Raw genomic sequence first — 17,915 nt, 5'->3', positions numbered from 1 at the left:
CATTTTCTAGATTGTAGAGCATACTGGCTGTGCCAGTATATTAGCCTTCCTTTGGACACTGAATTATGGCCTTGACCTCATTAGCATTTGGAGCCTAGAACACTTGCTTTCAAATCCTAGCTTTGCTGCTTAGTAGCCATATGACTTTGGACAAGCTATAGAACCTCTCCTTGGTAGTTTTCTCTCTATTGTATAATGAGAATAATAATGCTATCTGCATTATAGAGGATTGATTTGAGTATTAAATGATTTAATAAGTGTATAGTACTTGGAATACTGCCTGGGCTATAATAATTTATCAGTATTTATTATTGTTATTGTTATTTGTGAAAACTGGACCATGATCTTTTTTTTATAACTTTTCTGTAGGAAACAATAGAGAAGTAAGTCTTAGTAGGCTGTTTTTTTTTTTTTTTTTTTTTAAGATTTTACTTATTTATTTGACAGAGATCACAAGTAGGCAGAGACGCGGGCAGAGAGAGAGGGGTAAGCAGGCTCCCCACAGAGCAGAGAGCCCAATGCGGGGCTCGATCCCAGGACCCTGAGATCATGACCTGAGCCAAAGGCAGAGGCTTTAACCCACTGAGCCACCCAGGTATCCCTTAGTAGGCTGAGTTTTTAAATAGCTAGTGTGTACTAGTTGTATTTTATAACATTGACATTTTTATTAGCTGCTTATCCCTGGAATAATTGAAAACTATAGTATAATTACTAACATTTTCTGTTCAGAAGTTGAGTGTATTGTGATTGAAGGTGGATTGAAAGGAAGAAGCTGTCATGATGCTTAAGGATACTTGTACTTGATTAATAATAATTTTGTTCTGTTCTACTTTCTGATGTAGTGAAATATCTGGATTTCTAGGAAAGAGGTAGAAAATTGGGGCACGTGTGAGTGATACAAAAGTGTCTTTTATTTTTATCTTTTTAAGTGTACAGCTTTTAATTGTCAAAATTTGATGTGTGGACTTATCAAAGTTATTTCAGTTGCCAAGAAAATTCAACAACAGGAAGAGTTTTATCTATTGGTGGCTTCTAAGGAATCTGTCCTACTGTCAGGAGGAGTTTGTTTGGTTAATATAAAACAATAGCCAATGAAAACATCCATTAGGTTTTTTAAAAAAAATTATATTTAAATGTAAGTGTTTCTGATGCTCTGGGATTTCAGGGTATATCTGTGAAAATTCCAACTGACCTCAGCTCTTTTCTTGCTTTGTATTTCATATTGAAAATGGGATCCATCACTTCTTAAAACGATGAACTAACTGGGGATTGTCAAGCTACGTTCCCCAGCCCACATCTGGCCCTCCAGCTGTTCTCATAAAGTTTTGTTGGAACACACACAGCCATCCTCTTACGTATTGTCTATGGCAGTTTCACACTGGAGCAGCAAAGCTGAATAGCTGCAACAGGGAAGGCCAGCGAAGCCAAAAATATTAACTATTTGAACATTTGCAAAAAAAAGTTTGCTAATCTGTAAAGTAGGCAGATCTAAATACACCCATGAGAGTTTATTTCAACTTGAAGTTTCATACTTTCTCTGTGGGGAAGATGACCTGTTCTCACTAGACTTTACTGAAAGCATCAGCTGGGTTGACTGAAAGTGTATATTGTTTCATGTGTTAATCTTTTCCTTTCATTTATATTTTTATTTATATTTTAAATATATTTATATTTTATATATTTATATATATTTATTTATATTTTAAATATATTTATATTTTAATTTATATTTCATTTATATTCTTTAGCATGTTTAGCATTGTAGGAATATCTTTATAGAAGATAAAATATTACAAACATAGGAAATAGGAAATGTGGCTATTAATATATTGAATGGGACAATTGATTCATCTCTCATATGATCACATTATTTTGTGAAACAAATCAGATTTGTTGCAGCAATTTACTGAGGCTAAGCACATTGACTTAGATAATTCTTTAGATAATTCTTGTGACTTGAGAAGAAGTAAGTTTTTGAAAAGAATAAAATTATGGGTATTAAGAAGCAATGAAACAAATAAACAAGCTATCATGAACGTCATCTAGTTAGTTCCCAATAGCATCCATTAAAAATAAAGCTATTGATGTTTGTGCTTATTTGGCCTTATGTTTGTATGCTAGGTTGCTTTTTTCTCAGAATTCATCACAATTTTCATCACATATTCTTTCACTTTTGCTCATTTAGTTCTAGCGTTTTTAGTCATAATTTCTGTGACTCTTTGCATAGTTTTTGGATTCTTTTAGTTCTGTCTTAGTTTGGAGACCAGATGTGAGATCAGAACTCAAACAGAGCTCTCATCAGTGCCCAAGTGATAGTGGGATTACCCTCTAACCCCTGTAATCTTGTGAAGAGGCATTGTGCATCATCATTATAATCAGCAAATAAAACCCTTATGAAGGCCACTTCCCTAAAGTCTCCTTTCTCTTTTTAAATGTAAATTTGAATAAACACTGGGAGTGGAATTTACTAGAAGCATAATCTAATGAGAGTTCATCCTCTGTAAGGATTTCAGAACTTCTTCTAGTTCATTTGTAGGTAAGTATAGTTTATCTGCTCTGGGGAGATGGTGCTGATTATTTAAAAATCAGAGATGAAAGAAGAAACCCCAAAGCAAGGTGATTTATTTACTTTTTGGTAAACTTGATTCTGTTTTGTAACCTTTGAAACATGGATTTTATGAGAGATAGTATTAAAATTTATACTCCCTCTAGAGTGTGTTATTAATCATTATTGCTCTGCTGGGCCTCAGGATTACCTGTCTGCATTGTAATGCAGCTTTTCTTAATATTTACAATTGAAATACCAATGGTTCTTAAGACATCTCATATATTTCTATGAATGAAATGGGATTCACAAGAAATAAGGGCTTGCCTCCAGAAATAAACGACAAAATATTAAATTCCTCTTACAAAATTTGTAGAAAACTTTTAAACCAATGCTAATTTTATACTTCTGAAATGAAATGTCTGATTCTAATGGTTGTCCTTTAGTGGTCCAAAAAGTAAATGAAATTATTATCTAAGGAAAGTTATAGTAGAAATAAAAACACTAAACAATATGTACTTGCTCTTCTAGGGCCTCTGCTAAGCAGTAAGTGATCTAGGGATGACCCCAAATCTAACTTGCCCATGAGATTCTTCAGTTCTGCCAAGTTCTTAACACTATTGAGAGGTCAGTCTTACTAAAATTTTCTGTAGGAAAGGACAATTGGGTTTAAAGATTGCCTAAATTTGGAAGTAGTAGGCAAAAATACCTTTTTTGGCGGAGCTTTCCCACTTGAATCAAATTCAGTCATTTATTGAGTTCTATTATGATTCAAAGAGTACAAGATAGCATTGTACTTAGGAGCTCATAGAATTGTGAGGGAGACAAAACTATACACTAAGATTTCTCAGACTGTACTGAGGGGAAAATGGCTTGGACATGTTTCAAACTGTAATCTATTCTGGGGGAGGGAATGTTCTCAGAATTTCTCCCTTCTTTTTTTCCAGTACTGTTTCCCCTTTTCACTGAACCCACTTAGTTTCACCATTTTTACACTTAATTGGTCCTGCACCAAACTATAACCCCCATTGACTTTTGCAAGAAATTCATCACATTATACATGTCATGGCAATTATAAATTTAAATATAATTGAAGATTTGGTGGGTTATGTCAGAAGAGATCACATCATGGAGATTTTTATCAGGACCACTTCCTATTTTCTGCTGTCTCATAATTTCTGACGGCTCTCAAAAGTTCGAATTCCTAATACGTTGTTTTCTTCTCCATCTAGCAAATACTACCAAGGAGAGTCTGGTTTCCCCCTTTCCCACAAGATTGCTGGTGATTTTTTTCATATTGTTGAATAAATAATACAGAAATTGCAGATGGGTTGGAGAGAGGGAGAAGCAACACAAAGGAACTTAGAGATTTTGGAAGCATCCAGATTTAAAATGTCAAACTGAAGCATAGTGATTACAGTATATGTCACTTTAAACCTTCATAGTAGATTTTGGAACAAATCCCTTTTAATCTTGTTCCAACTGTGTGGTTGACAGTAAAGCATCATTCTAAAGTATCCCTAGTATTTTCTGGGTCAGGAAATTACTACTTTAGAAAAAGAGAGGACATTTTGAAACCAAAATTATGATCTGGACATTTAATAATAAGACGTACTACATTCAAAAAATACAAGCTAAAAAAAAAAAAAAGAAAGCTACATATAGAATCAATTAAAAGCAAAAACAGTTATTAGGAAATCATGTGATTGTTGTGGTTGGATATTAAAAAACATTTTTTCTCCACTTTAAACACCATATGGTTGGCAACAATTAAAAAAAAAAGCAAACACATGCACGTATTTATATATATGTGCTGCAGAAAAGTATATTTTAATTTTGCACATTATGTTTGTGTATAAAAAACTAGAACAAATTAATACTTTTGAAAAAAGTATTTGACAGGATCTGCTATTAAATTTCTTATATCACATGTTACACCATATTTCTTAGTAAAAATAAATGTTATAAAGCTGTTTAAATAAAACTAAGAATTGTCTAGTTTGTAAGAAAAATTGGGATATTTTTTACCAGTTGGTTTAGCTCATAAAATATTTCAAAATATAAGCAATGAAAGAAATTTTTGACCTAAACTTAGGCTTGGGATATGCCTCTTTTTGTTTGTTTAATACTGTTCACGATGCTATGTAAGTTTAGAGTGCTTTGATGCTACTTGAATTTATTTCACATAACAGGTCCAGAAGTGGGACAGATTAATTCAGCAGCTGAATGACATTATCATAGGCTCAGTTTCTTTCTATCCTTCTGCTCTGCCATCCTCAAGATGTTGGCTTTGTCGTCAGACTAACTTCCTTCGTTCCTACAAGATGACTACATCAGTTCTAAGCATCATATCCATATATAACAGCAGGGAAAAGAACATTTTGTTAGGAGGATGGAAACTTTGCTAGGAGTCCCAGAACACCTTTCTTTCCATCTTTGGCTGGATATGGATAATTTTATATATACCTGTAAATCAATCACTGGCAAAGCAATTAGCACCACTGTGATTCACTGAGCCTAAATCAAGATTGTGCTGAATCTGGGCATAAGCATCCTCTTCAGAGTTTCTTAGGAAAAAGATGCCTAAGGTGAATCAAAGGCTTTGCTTAGCAAAAAAGAGGAAAAATGGGTAAAAAGCTAACAGAGTCGGGGGCGCCTGGGTGGCTCAGTGGGTTAATGCCTCTGCCTTTGGCTCAGGTCATGATTCCAGGGTCCTGGGATGGAGCCCCTGCATGGGGCTCTCTGCTCGGCAGGTGGCCTGCTTCCTCCTCTCTCTCTGCCTGCCTCTCTGCCTAGTGATTTCTCTCTGTCAAATAAATAAAATATTAAAAAAAAAAAAAAAAGCTAACAGACTCTACTGGAGAAACAGTATCCAGCTCTAGGCCAGTGGTTCTAAATCCTGGGTGCACATTAGAATTACCTAGGAATCTTTTAAAAAATATTTTGTATTAATTGGTCTGGGTTACACATAGATATTAGCATTAAAAAAATGCCCCTGGTGATTTTAATGTATAGCTGAGTTTGGGAACCTGTGCTATAGGCACACTGCAGATGGAATAAGGAGACAGAAACTTTCATGAGTCTGTATACATTGATCTGCTCAAGCAGCTTTTTGGCTTTCTTGAACATTATCTGAAAATTAAATATTGTCCAGCTGGGTAAAATTACCGTTCCGAAATCTTAGACCATAGTTAATTTGCCAACATTAAATGGTGCTCTCTGCCATATTCACTGGCCATATTACAATAATGTATACTGTTTGGGTACTTAAAGTACCCAGATGGCTTTCCTAGCCAAGCTAATTTTATTTAGGAGTGTCAGTCCCATTTTTGTGATGAGAGAACTGAGTTGTCAAGAGGCTATTAGTGGAAGAGGTAGAACTAAAGTTCTACAATAATATCCTGATAGCCAGGGTTTCCTCCTATTTAGTGTTGCTACTTATGTTCTTGTATTTGAGAAAGGTATCATTTCTATGATACAATTACATCATAATTATAATAGGTATACCATTTATTGACAACTTAACAATGTGTGAGCCAGGAGCTGTGCTAAGTGCTTTATCCCTTCCCTGAACATTTGTTAATCATAGCAACAATCACATGCAATAAATATTATTAACTACTTTAGGGACAACAAAATTGGAAATGAAAGCTTGTTACTTCTCCAGTGTCTCTTAATTAGTTCACTTCTGTGGAATCTAGCATTTGAATCCATGATGCCATGGGTTGCATTGGCATATAAAATGCCAAAATCCCTGTTCTTTTTATTTTGCTGTTCACAGAGATTTGATTTTGTACAGCTTCCCAGTTCAGTAAATACCTGTTAGTTGACTAATAGGTAATAGATGCTGGGTAGCCCTGGATTGGATTGAGTTTTCCCTGTACATTATAATTTACATTTTTTTTTAGAAGTAAGTTTTTTTCCAGTTGCTTTGCAGTTATGCTAAGTACTGTGCGTATGATCAAAGAACAATTGAATGGATAAATGAAATGGAATCTTTAGACTGCTTAGTTTAGAGTTGCTCAAATTATAAGGACTAGTGAAACTACTTTGCTGATAATTTCCTTTCTCTTAAGAACTTAAAATATTAAAATTACAGACTTTTAAGATGTAGCTTAAATGTCGCTCCCTAATATCTTCAAACAAATTTTGAGTTATTGGAGAGTGTACCTTGACTTGTTCAGTCATACTCCAGATTGCTGTTTTTAATAAAAACAATACTCTTTTAATAAAAAGACATAATTGGTCTGTATGGCTGACATTTATTTAGATGTTTCCTTTGCAATTTTTTTTTTTTCTAATTGAAAGATAAGAGGAGAATAAACTTGGCAGTAGCTATTAAGGACTGGGCTGGTTTAGTTTTTCGTAGAGATAACATTTCCCAAATTACTGAATTATGATACTGAAAATGAAGGGCAAGCTCCTTGTTGGGGGAAAGTGTTAGAGTAGCCCTAATGCAGAATCTCATTAAAGCAACTGTCAGGATTCCTCTATTTTACCATTGCCTCCTCTATTCTATAAGAAGCAACTGTCGTTTTGAGTGAGTGTACTGCCAAAGAGGCATTTACAAATAAATGAAAAATGTCACAATTGATTTCACTCCTTCCAGAATACTGTGTGTCAGCTTTGTCATAGACTGTCTTTGTTATTCTCTGTTTTAGATCTCCCAGCTGGACGTTGGAAATAACTTTTGATGGTCTAAGTCTTCACTCATTTGACCCCAGGTAAGCCCTCTATTGGTGACCTTTTACAAATATTAGTAAAACTGTTTGAACAGTTAGAGAATATAAAAACCTCTCCCCCTCTTTCTCTCTGTAACTTCTGTTTTTGTCAAAAAGTATTCAGATGTCAGTATCGTTTATTTACACTTTTGAACACTGCAGAGAATTATTCCATGCATTACAAAGCACTGTAAAATGATGCAGTTATATTTCACATTCTCTTCTTCAATACAGTGGTTTGTTGTTATTATGCTTATCTAATAATAATGCTAATAACCAGATTACTTTTAAAGAAGATATATGGTTATGCATTTCCCATATTTTGAAATAGATATCTAAATTTTTATTACTTATTTTTATATTATCTTGGATAACATAAAAGGATACATATGTCCTTCATATGATTTTTATAGAACATTATTGATAATACATTCATTATTGCCATCACCAATGGCAAAACAGTCCACTGGCACTACTGCCATCATGCTAACCTCACTGAGGTCTTATTCTGAGCCCATACTGTGCTAAGCAATTATACAAATTATCTTATATAAATGTATCAGTGGTACTTGAATCCTAAGTTAATATGGATTTGGAAAAAAAAAGCAACTAATTAGAAATTGCTAGCAGCATTTTTTATTATGGATATTAAATTAAAGGAAAGTAAATCTTCATATAATTGTACTTTAAGAGATTTTAATCAGTATAATTAGTTATAGATTGTGCCGTCATTTTAGATTATTTAGCTTTCCACTTAAAAGATCATGGAATGGACCAATTAGTAATACTCTGTTTCTCTTGGAAAATAGAAGTTGAAGTAATCATTCATTCAACAAATATTTATCGAACACCTATTATGTGCCCTTTACATTGAAGACATGATGGTGAAAGATATGTATGTAATTCTCAAGACCTTAAGAGGTAGCAGCTGTCAAAAAATAGGCAAGTACAATGTAGTGTGATGAATGAGAAAAATAGGTAAAAGCATGAAGTACAGTAGGAGAAATGAAGTGAACATCTAAGCCTGACTAGGGCTGAATGCTCAGGGAATGATGTGGCAGTAGAAGGTGGAGGAGTGTTACGTTTTAGTTGCAGAGCAGATGTGATGTCTGAAGTATAGTGTTAAGATAGGGAGCTACGTCTGAAGAATTAAGAAAGAGGCAGATCATGAATGTCCTCATGACCCATACTTAGGAATTTAGATACAGTTGTGAATAGTGGGAGTTAGGCTAGAAAGACTTCATCTCATATTAGACATTCTCTTCAAATCAGGCTGGTCAAATTCTCACAGCACTGGCTTATTATTTATAATAAAGGAGGGCAGGCCATTCTTCCTCCTTCACACCTATTTAAATAAAATATATTTCCTAGAATATAAGGTCTTTGTGAATGAGAACCTGGGTTAATTCACCTTGTTTTCTCAGTATCTATTGTAGCGGTTTTCACATAGTAGGCTGTCAGTATTTATGATGTAGGATAATAAAATTGAATGTAGAAGTCTGGAAAATGGACAGGTTGATCTACCAGAGGCTTCCAGCAAAGACTGACTATTTATGATCATATCCTCTTCTTTCCCTGATCACTTCTCATAAATGGCAGAATTCTTTTCCGCATCTCCTCCTTACTTTTAGATCTAAAATAAGAGACTCCATCAAAGTAAATCAATATAAAAAAACAATTTTTATAATAAACAACATGTCAACTTGTAAGTAAAAAATATGTCAATAAGTTCTCTTTAAACTAAAAAAGGTTTGGAGGAAAGTAAGAATAAGTGAAGAAAATGATTTTTAGTAAAAGAAATAACAATATATCTAATTTTTATTTATTTATATTTTTAACTCTAGAAAATATGTAGTCAAAATAAATACATTAAAAAAGCTTTCTTTTGTAATGAGAGAGATGAAATGGTAACTATAATTTTATGAATCATATATTGTAAGATAATGTATCAAGAAGATAAATTTCACTTCCTATGTAAGCAAAAATAATTTAATGAGGGGACTTTAAAAATTATGGTGATTAGGGCACCTGGCTGGCCTGGTGGGAAGAGCATCCAACTCTTGATCTCAGGGTCATGAGTTTGAGCCCCACGTTGGGTATAGAGATTACTTTAGTAAATAATTTTTAAAAATATGTCAATTAACAAATCACACAATTACTTTAATAGTGTTAAGTTGGCCTAGGGGAGTCAAACCTCAAACAGTTGAAAATATGTGTGTAACTTTAAACTCTCCCAAAACTTAACTACTAATAACCTGCTATTGACTGAAAGCCTTACAGATAATATAAAGTCTATTACCACATATTTTGTATATGTATTATTTACTATATTCTTAGAATAAAGTAAACTATAGAAAAGAAAGGGTTATTAAAATTATAAGGAAGAGAAAATATATTTGCAATACTGCATTTAAGTGAGCCATTTCAAACCTATGTTGTTCAAGGCTCAACTGTATATTATTGTATAGTATGGACATTTTGGGTTCAGTTATAAAAGTAGATTCTATATTTCTTACCACTTTTAGACACTTTTCTTTGACCAGCTTTTCTGGCATTATTCCTTTAAGTGTGCTGTCTTATGGTCATTTTTCTGCTGGATTGTCCTTGTGACCAGTGGAGCATTTCTGAGAATTTTTTTGTGTGTGACCACATCTAATTCTGGAAGGACTGCAAACACTCACGCAAAGCTGCACAGATTAGGAGATCAGCTTTCTGTCTTTTGGTGTCCTAAGGATAAAGAAATACAAACTGGTAGTTTCAATAAACCCAATAATTTTGGCAGGACACTTATTTTATATCCAAAATGAAAAAAAAAAAAACTTTTAAAAATACAAAGCCTAATTATATAGAATATTTAAGGAATAAAGAAAATATAAACAGGGATACCAAGTTGGATTTACAAAGTGTCAACCTTAGTACAATCTGTTGTCCATCGGGTAATGGCGGTATTTTACAAAATGAGGAAGAGGCAATTCTCAAAGAAATGCTGCCTAGTGTTATGGAATAGTGGACATTCATCTGGCTTGCTATCAGTCAAAATACATGTTAAATATAGCCACATTAAAACAAATAAAATGAAGAGTAGAAATCGAAAGGAGAAAAATAAATGAGGAGAAAAGAAACAAATTGAGAGCAATAAAACTGGGAATGTTGTGAAGGGGATCAGGATATGCTGTCCCTAAATTTGCCTCTTTGGCGTAAGAATTTGAGCTGAAGGTATTTGAGTTCCTGAAATCTCTTCTCTGCCTAAAAGAGCCTTCGGAAAGAACTCAAAAGTCATTAAATCCCTTTCTACAAAGCAACTCTAGTCTCTAATCTCACCACACCCAAACAGTTATTACTAAAATACTAGCATATCCTCCATTTATATTCCTAAAGGCCCTTTTATTTTTCCAAAAAATGATTTGCTTTTCCATAGCTGACCTTTCTCCCCCTCCTTTTCCCTAAGTGAGTTAAGTATATAGACCTCAAATTCTAACCTCCCCTTTGAGTTACTCATCTCTGAGAGTTCCCTTGTGTACACCCAGTGCGCATGCTAAAGGAATTTTCTTGGTTTTCTTTTCTTGATCTCTCTTTTGTCAGCCTCATTTACAGGGCCCTGGCCCCCAACTTCAGACGTGTAGAGGGCAAAAGACTTCCTTCCTTATAGTTGAGGCCTAGGGCTTCATAGCACACAGACACAAGTATTATGGATTCCACTTTAGGAGTGTTTAGCGTAGGAATTTCTTCTCCATACCTCCTAGGTCAGCACTTGATCTAAGGTAACTTTTGTTACCTGATCTCAGTTTAGCAGTCCTGCCTCTGGTCTAAACCTGGTCCAAGTGAAATATACTAATAATGAGGAGGTTAAAGGTGAACCACAAAGGCATTCTAAATGTCCTCATACCTCTAAAATGTGTTTTTTTTTTCTTTTTTTAGCAAAAGCATGATCCTCTGTCTTTAACAGCTATAGGTTTCTAATATATAAAATAAAAATTGAGTTATGGTTCTACTTAGGATGGGTTTACATCCCAACAAACCCATCAATAAGTTGAAAATATCCTAAGTTCAAAAGGCATTTAATGTACCTTACCTACTAAACATCATAGCTGAACTTAGCCTGCTTTAAATGTGCTCAGAACACTTACATTAATCTATATTTGGGCCAAATAATCTAACTAAAGCCTCTTCTATAATAAAGTGTCGAATGTCTTACAGAATTCATTAAATACTGAAAGTGAAAAACAGAATGGCCATATGGGTACAAAATGGTTGTAAGCGTATGGATTGTTTACCTTCACTATCGAGTGTCTGACTAGAAGCTGTGGCTTGCTGTGCCTGCCCAGAATCAGAAGGGAGTAGCATATAGCATATCGCTAGCCTGGAAGAAAATTAGAAATCAAAATTTGAAGTATGGTTTCTATTGAACGTGTACGGCTTGCTTTCACATACTATCTTAAAGTTGAAATATAATTTGAGACTTAGTAGTAGGTCAGGGATCATCCGTGCTTTCTTTAATGCAAAAAAGAGGCCAAAGATGTCAGCCCCCAATCCATAATACCTTATTTTATATATAGAGAGATATGTATATATCTATATATGTGTATATATCTATATCACTTTTAACAACAAATAAGAATTTCTGATAAGACAAAAATGATGATTTCCTTGGCTATAAAATAAGAGATCAAGCAAATCAGAAAAGTTGCCAACTCCTTATATATTTAGAATAAGGAATGAAATACAAAGTTCACAAAATAGAATTTCTTCTACTAAGAGGGAAATAAAGGCAGAAGAAGTAGCCAGGCCTGCCAGGGGGGTGTGTAAACAACTATAAGCTGGACCTGTGGCCGGAGGGTGACTTCTGGCAGGGCCAGGCTAGGGTAACAGCCCGAAGCACAGGCGGCTGGGTTTTGGGGTCGTTTCCTAAGTTCGTTCTGTCTATTGGTTTCCTTCTTTCAGTTCCACCTTCCAACTCCGACAGCACCTGTTCTATACCATTACCTTGGCAGGCAGCCTTATGTACATTTTAACAAAGTCTCTGTGCCAAATGTTGTCTTTAAGTTACCAAAGGCAGTTGTTAAAAAACCTTGCAGAGCAAGCAGGACAAAATAAAACAGTCTTCTGTGGAAGCTATTGATAGTCACACATCCCACTGGCAGGAAGACCTCTTGTGAATTTTACACACGATACTAAAAGCCGGCTGTTGACAAGGAAAACTTTAATTGTTTTTAATTGTCTTGACAAAGGGTTGTAAATCTCCTCCATTCCACTGCTGTTTATTGAACGGCTGTTCATGCTAACATGCCCAATTTGGCTTCTCTTTTTCATTAATATAGCTATGCAGATTTTCAGGAACTGAGACAAAAGCATGTGTGTGTGTGTGTGTGTGTGTGTATTAAGATAAAGCCTTTTCCCAGCTATACAGCAGGACTCATGACAACTTGTTGCCTGGATACTAGGGATCTCACATGTGAGTTTTCTTAATAGGTGTTTTGATTTTTTTTCTATAGAAAATTCAATAGAATTTTCTTCTTTTAGTAATTGTGACCCATCTATGTGCCATTTGCTATATGGAGATGGAAGAGGAGAATTAAAATAAAACTTCTCTCAAAACAGGAGGAACGTAGTTTCTTTCTGGGACACATATTTGTTCTACTGGAAGCAGGGTTTTGCCCACAGTAGAACTGAAACTTTTCTCACATTGCTCTCTCTTACTGTATCGCTCTAATTCCAAACTCTTATTGAATATTTGTTCCTAAAATATTAAAATTCAGGTAACATAAATTTCAAAGAAAACTTTCAGAGGCTTCTTCTTCTCAATATCATTTATACCATGCTCCGCATTCCATTTGTTTTAAAATCCATTTAATTTTAACTCAGAATGAAGTAAATTAAAAATTATGAAGAGGATTTAGTGAAGAATTTTGTAATAGACTATTTTTGATTACCATATATCTGAGTAATCTTTCGTGAAATTTTAACATATTGGTCTAATTTCTTCTATATTAGAAAATTGGAACGTGTGCCAACATGGATTGATATATGCTAAAGCCCAGATTCAGATAAAAAAGATGAAAGACAATAATTAAGTAGCATGAAGGCTAATAGTTTAGGGACTTGACAACTGTATAAGTAAAATATGTTTACTTGGTAAATTTAAAGTGGGTTAATCAATCAGCCATTCAGCATATCCTGATTGTGTGGCATGTGTATAAAAATGCATGGTGTGCTATGAAATGTATTTTTAAGCATTCAAAAGCTGTACTGGACTCCATTTATGGTTTTAGGTATTATGGAATGGTGAGTTAAATATGTTTCCTGCTGCAGAACTGTCTACAATTGTAGGAAAACAAAATTGGCACTGAAAAAAATAGGATACAATTAGGGAATAAGAGCATATTTAAATAAGTGCTAATTTGAGGTGAAAGCATGTTTATCAAAGTCCTTAGAGAAGGGTTAAATATGTGTGCTGTGGAATTTTCCGAGAAGGCGTGTTAGAGCCAATATGGCTTGACTGGACTGTGACAGATGGGGAGAATTTGGGTAGATGAAGGAGGTAAATAGAAACCTTGCTGGGGTGACCAACAGTGTGAACTATAAAAGTCCTTTGCAGGTTGGGTTAGGGAGAATGGCAATGCAAGAGGCAGATCTGAGTGACTGGAACAGAGGATTTGTCCTGGACAGTAACTGGATTTGAGGTGAAGTAGGTAGGGTCAAGGTCTTCACAGCCAGGAAGAGTCCTTTATTTTTTAAAATTTTTAAAGATTTATTTATTTATTTATGTGACAGAGATCACAAGTAGGCAGAGAGGCAGACAGAGAGAGGAGGAAGCAGGCTCCCCGTTGAGCAGAAAGAGCCCTATGCAGGGCTTGATCCCAGGACCCTGAGATCTTGACCTGAGCTGAAGGCAGAGGCCTTAAACCACTGAGCCACCCAGGTGCCCCTAGGCAGAGTCCTTTAAATCTAAACAATGGATCCTGTTAAGTTCTTGGGCTGGGAGTGTCGTTATGAAGACAGGTCTTCTCTGAAGGGAACCTAGGCTGGGATTAGAGGCAGAATGGTTGGCTAGGAGACTTGCGGATATCTGTGTACAAGAGTAGGCTGTGTGCGGGTATGTTGGGGGAGTGAATGAAGAAATACAGTGTAAGTAATTAAACTATATTTTACTGATGCTTATTTCTTATTTACAAATATAGTACAATAATTAACACATTCCAGAGACAGTAATTAGCAATCAGGTTAAATTACCTTGATTACTTCTTTTGCATTTAATGAAAAACATTTTGAGAAAGCTACTTTCCAAGGTGTTTTATAGGTCCTCTCAATATAATGTCTGTTTTGCTTTTACTTCATTCTCTCCCTCTCCCTTTCTCTTTCTGCCCCTTATCTCTTTCTCTGTCATCTCTTTCCATGTTTTCCTTCTAAAAGAACAAAATTTTAGGGTGAATTTTATCAAATTATTTTTTAATTAATCATTTTATGTAAGTATTATCTAAACAATTTAAAAATTATATAGGCTTGGGGCACCTGGGTGGCTCCATGGGTTAAGCCTTTGCCTTCAGCTCAGGTCATGATCTCAGGGTCCTGGGATCAAGCCCTGCATCAGGCTGTCTGCTCAGCAGGGAGCCTGCTTCCCCCCCTCTCTCTGCCTGCCTCTCTGCCTACTTGAGATCTCTCTCTCTCTCTGTCAAATAAGTAAATAAAATCTTTTAAAAAATTATATAGGCTTAAAATGAAAGAAAAATAGCAATCTTCTAATACTTCTCTCCATTCCTACTTCTCTGAGAGATGAGTTTCTACTGTTCTAATTTTTTCCTCTGATAGTTCTATGCTTATATAGTTAATCTATAAATTGTTATTATCCATTGATTTAATTTATAAATTGTTATTATCCATTGACTTCTTGTTTGTTAGTTGAGACTGTATTTCTCTAAGATCACATCCCAGCCATCCAAATTATCCTCCATTTTAAATACAAAGTTACATCACAGTTGTTTGTTAAATTATTGATTTTTGCATTTATAATTACTGAGTATCATTTATTTTTGAACCAGTACGTGTATGAAGATTGTTTTTTGTTTTTTTCTTTCTCACATTTTTTTTCCTATGTTTTCTTTGTGTCTGGTGGTATTTGTTCCCCAGTGTTCTATGATGGATCTATTAAATGGCTATCGATACCATTTTAAAATGATTTTTTGTTGTTGTTCTTAGGAAAGCGTTACCTTTAATGCCTCTATTATTGAAAGCAGAAGCCCAAGTGAAGAATTTGGTCCTTACCTTAGGAAATGAGAGTAGTGACAGAACCCAGAAGAAACTAGGAGAAGTGTTCTTCTGAAACATCAACAAAGTAAATTCCTCTTGAGCTTGGTGGTGAGAGAGAAAGGCTGGGAATGAAGAAGGGAATGGATTTTGTCCTGGAAATACTCCTGTTGTGTCCCTTCATCCTCCTGCATCAGTTTTCACTGTTGTTTCTGGGCCCTGTACACTGTGATCCCACAACTTTTCTCTCCTGCTTTTGATTTGAGGATCCTATGTTACCTTTATCTCACTCCTGCCTCCTGTGGCTTTCTCAAAAAGGGTGCTTGAGAAAGTTTTTTGACTGCTCACTTATCTGAAATATCTTTACTCTCTTTTCATGCTTGATTGGTAGTTTTGGTGAACATAGGCAGCTTCCTCTCAGAATTTTCAAGCCTATGTTATCTTGTAGTGTTTCTGCTGGGATGTCAGAGGCCATTCTGATGGTTGGTGCTGCTATTCGTAGGAAATTTTTACGCTCTCTTTTTTGGGGACCTGTTTGCTTTTTCAAACTTGTCTTTAAGTTTGATAATTTTTTTGTTCTTTTTATTATTGTCTTTGTCATATTATTATTGTGATTTCCTTTCCTCTGATTTCTCTCTCTATTTCTGCAACTCCTATTGGAAAAAAAATGCTAGTTATCCTAGATTAATTTTCTGATATATTTTTTTTTCTTGTTACTTTCCATTTCTTTTTGTTTCTGGTGTTTTTTAAAATTTGTCTTTAATTATAATTTTTATAACTTTTAAGAACTTTTTATTCTGTGATCATTCCTATTTTATGGTATGCAGTTCTTGTTTTATGGTACACTATATTTTGTCAACATATTTCTCACTCTGCACATTCTGTTTCCTTTTGATTCCCCCTTTCTTCATTTTATTTTTATTTATTTATTTATTTTTGTTTTACTCTCCTTTATGTTAGAAGCATTCCTCACATATTTAATAATCTCTAAATGACTATTTTAAGAATGAAATGCTAAACGCTAATAACTGTATGCTTCTTAGGTGGAATTTGTTTCCTGATGAGCTTCACTATAGATTGTGTAGAATGGTGACAAGCAATCTTTTTCATTTTTAGTACCTGATCTCACACACACTCACACACACACACAAACAGGGTATAACAGCCCAGGAAAGTAGATATGATTCCCACTTTTAGTGTTGAAGAAACAGAGTCAAATGGGATAAAACAGTTTTTCAAGGTTACATATCTCATTAGGTGCAGTATTCTTTATCTTCTTCAGGTTTATATGGCTCAAAATCTCACCCTCTTTCTAAGATATCATTGCTTAATCTATTTTTTTTCTTTTCTGAGTTCTGAGCCAGGTAGTATTATGGTAAAATTTGGTGAAGACAGTCACAACTTTTTAAACTGTGGATTATGAGTAATTTAGCTTAAGTGTAAGTACGTTTTGAAATGTTCTCTGAAGCTTTTCAGTTTAGGGCATTTAAACAAAATGTTATAATAGTAAATTATAAAGGAATTAGAAATGCTTCACAAGTTTGTATTGAAGTCACCACATTCTTGAAGCATAAAGCTAGAAGCGGAAAAGGAATTACCTTCATAAACTGCAGAGTCAAATAAAAATATGTATTTTTTTTTGTCTTTTGAGAAAGTAGTTTGGTAATATATATCAATAGAAGTTGATGCCTCTGACTTAGACCTCTAATTTTAGAAACTTTTTCTACAGGAGGAGAATAGAGGTATGGATAAAACTATAGATAAATCTTCAAAATTATGTTCATTATTAAATATATAAACATAAAATTAAAAACAATCTAAATTCCTACAATGGGGGAGCTTTTAAATGAGTTATGGGGAAGCCATATTTTGGAGTATTATTTATATCTTAAACATGATGCTTTCAAAGGGAACTTAAAATACCATAAGGAAATGTCTGGGTGTTAAGTGAAAAAGCAGAATGCCAAATTGTACTCAAAGTACAGTGCAGAGTAGGTTAAGATTCATGAACGTATGTATAGAAAAAAAGGCTGGAAGAAGATACATCAAAGTGCCCACAGTATTTGTCTCTAGATTCTAGAAGTATAGGCAATTTACATTTTTTCATTGGTGCTACTCTGTAATTTCCAGATTTCCTAAAATAACTATGAACTATGTATTACTTTAATAATAATAAAAGTGTATAGTCTTTAAAAACACTTAAAGGAAAGCGAAAAAATTTCTGTGGTCTTTTTGTTGTTGAGAGTGAGTGAAGCTAAAGGTTCTTTGGTTCTCCCCTCTGAGCATATCATCATCTGGGGATAATGTAATGGGGAAAAATTGGGCTGTTTTCTGCACTAAATTGTCTTAAAGAATTTCCTAATTTAGAAGAAAGAGCTGACTTCTGTCCTCTTTATTACTTCTTTTTT

The 17,915-nt window shown here is 34.4% G+C and overlaps 1 protein-coding gene across 1 annotated transcript in view; it reads left to right on the top strand.

Moving 5' to 3' along the window:
• NAALADL2 (N-acetylated alpha-linked acidic dipeptidase like 2) overlaps nt 1–17,915 on the top strand; it is a 1,427,879-nt gene that overhangs the window by 90,678 nt on the left and 1,319,286 nt on the right. Inside the window, exon 2 of the mRNA XM_046003219.1 lies at nt 7,207–7,269. The gene's annotated coding sequence lies outside the window, so the exon portion shown is untranslated. The remainder of the gene's footprint in view (nt 1–7,206; nt 7,270–17,915) is intronic.

Source organism: Meles meles, chromosome 4 (genome assembly GCF_922984935.1).
Source record: "Meles meles chromosome 4, mMelMel3.1 paternal haplotype, whole genome shotgun sequence".
Classification (NCBI taxonomy): domain Eukaryota; kingdom Metazoa; phylum Chordata; class Mammalia; order Carnivora; family Mustelidae; genus Meles; species Meles meles.
The sequence above is the reverse complement of the archived record's forward strand: the minus strand, read 5'-3'. Positions and strand labels throughout refer to the sequence as shown.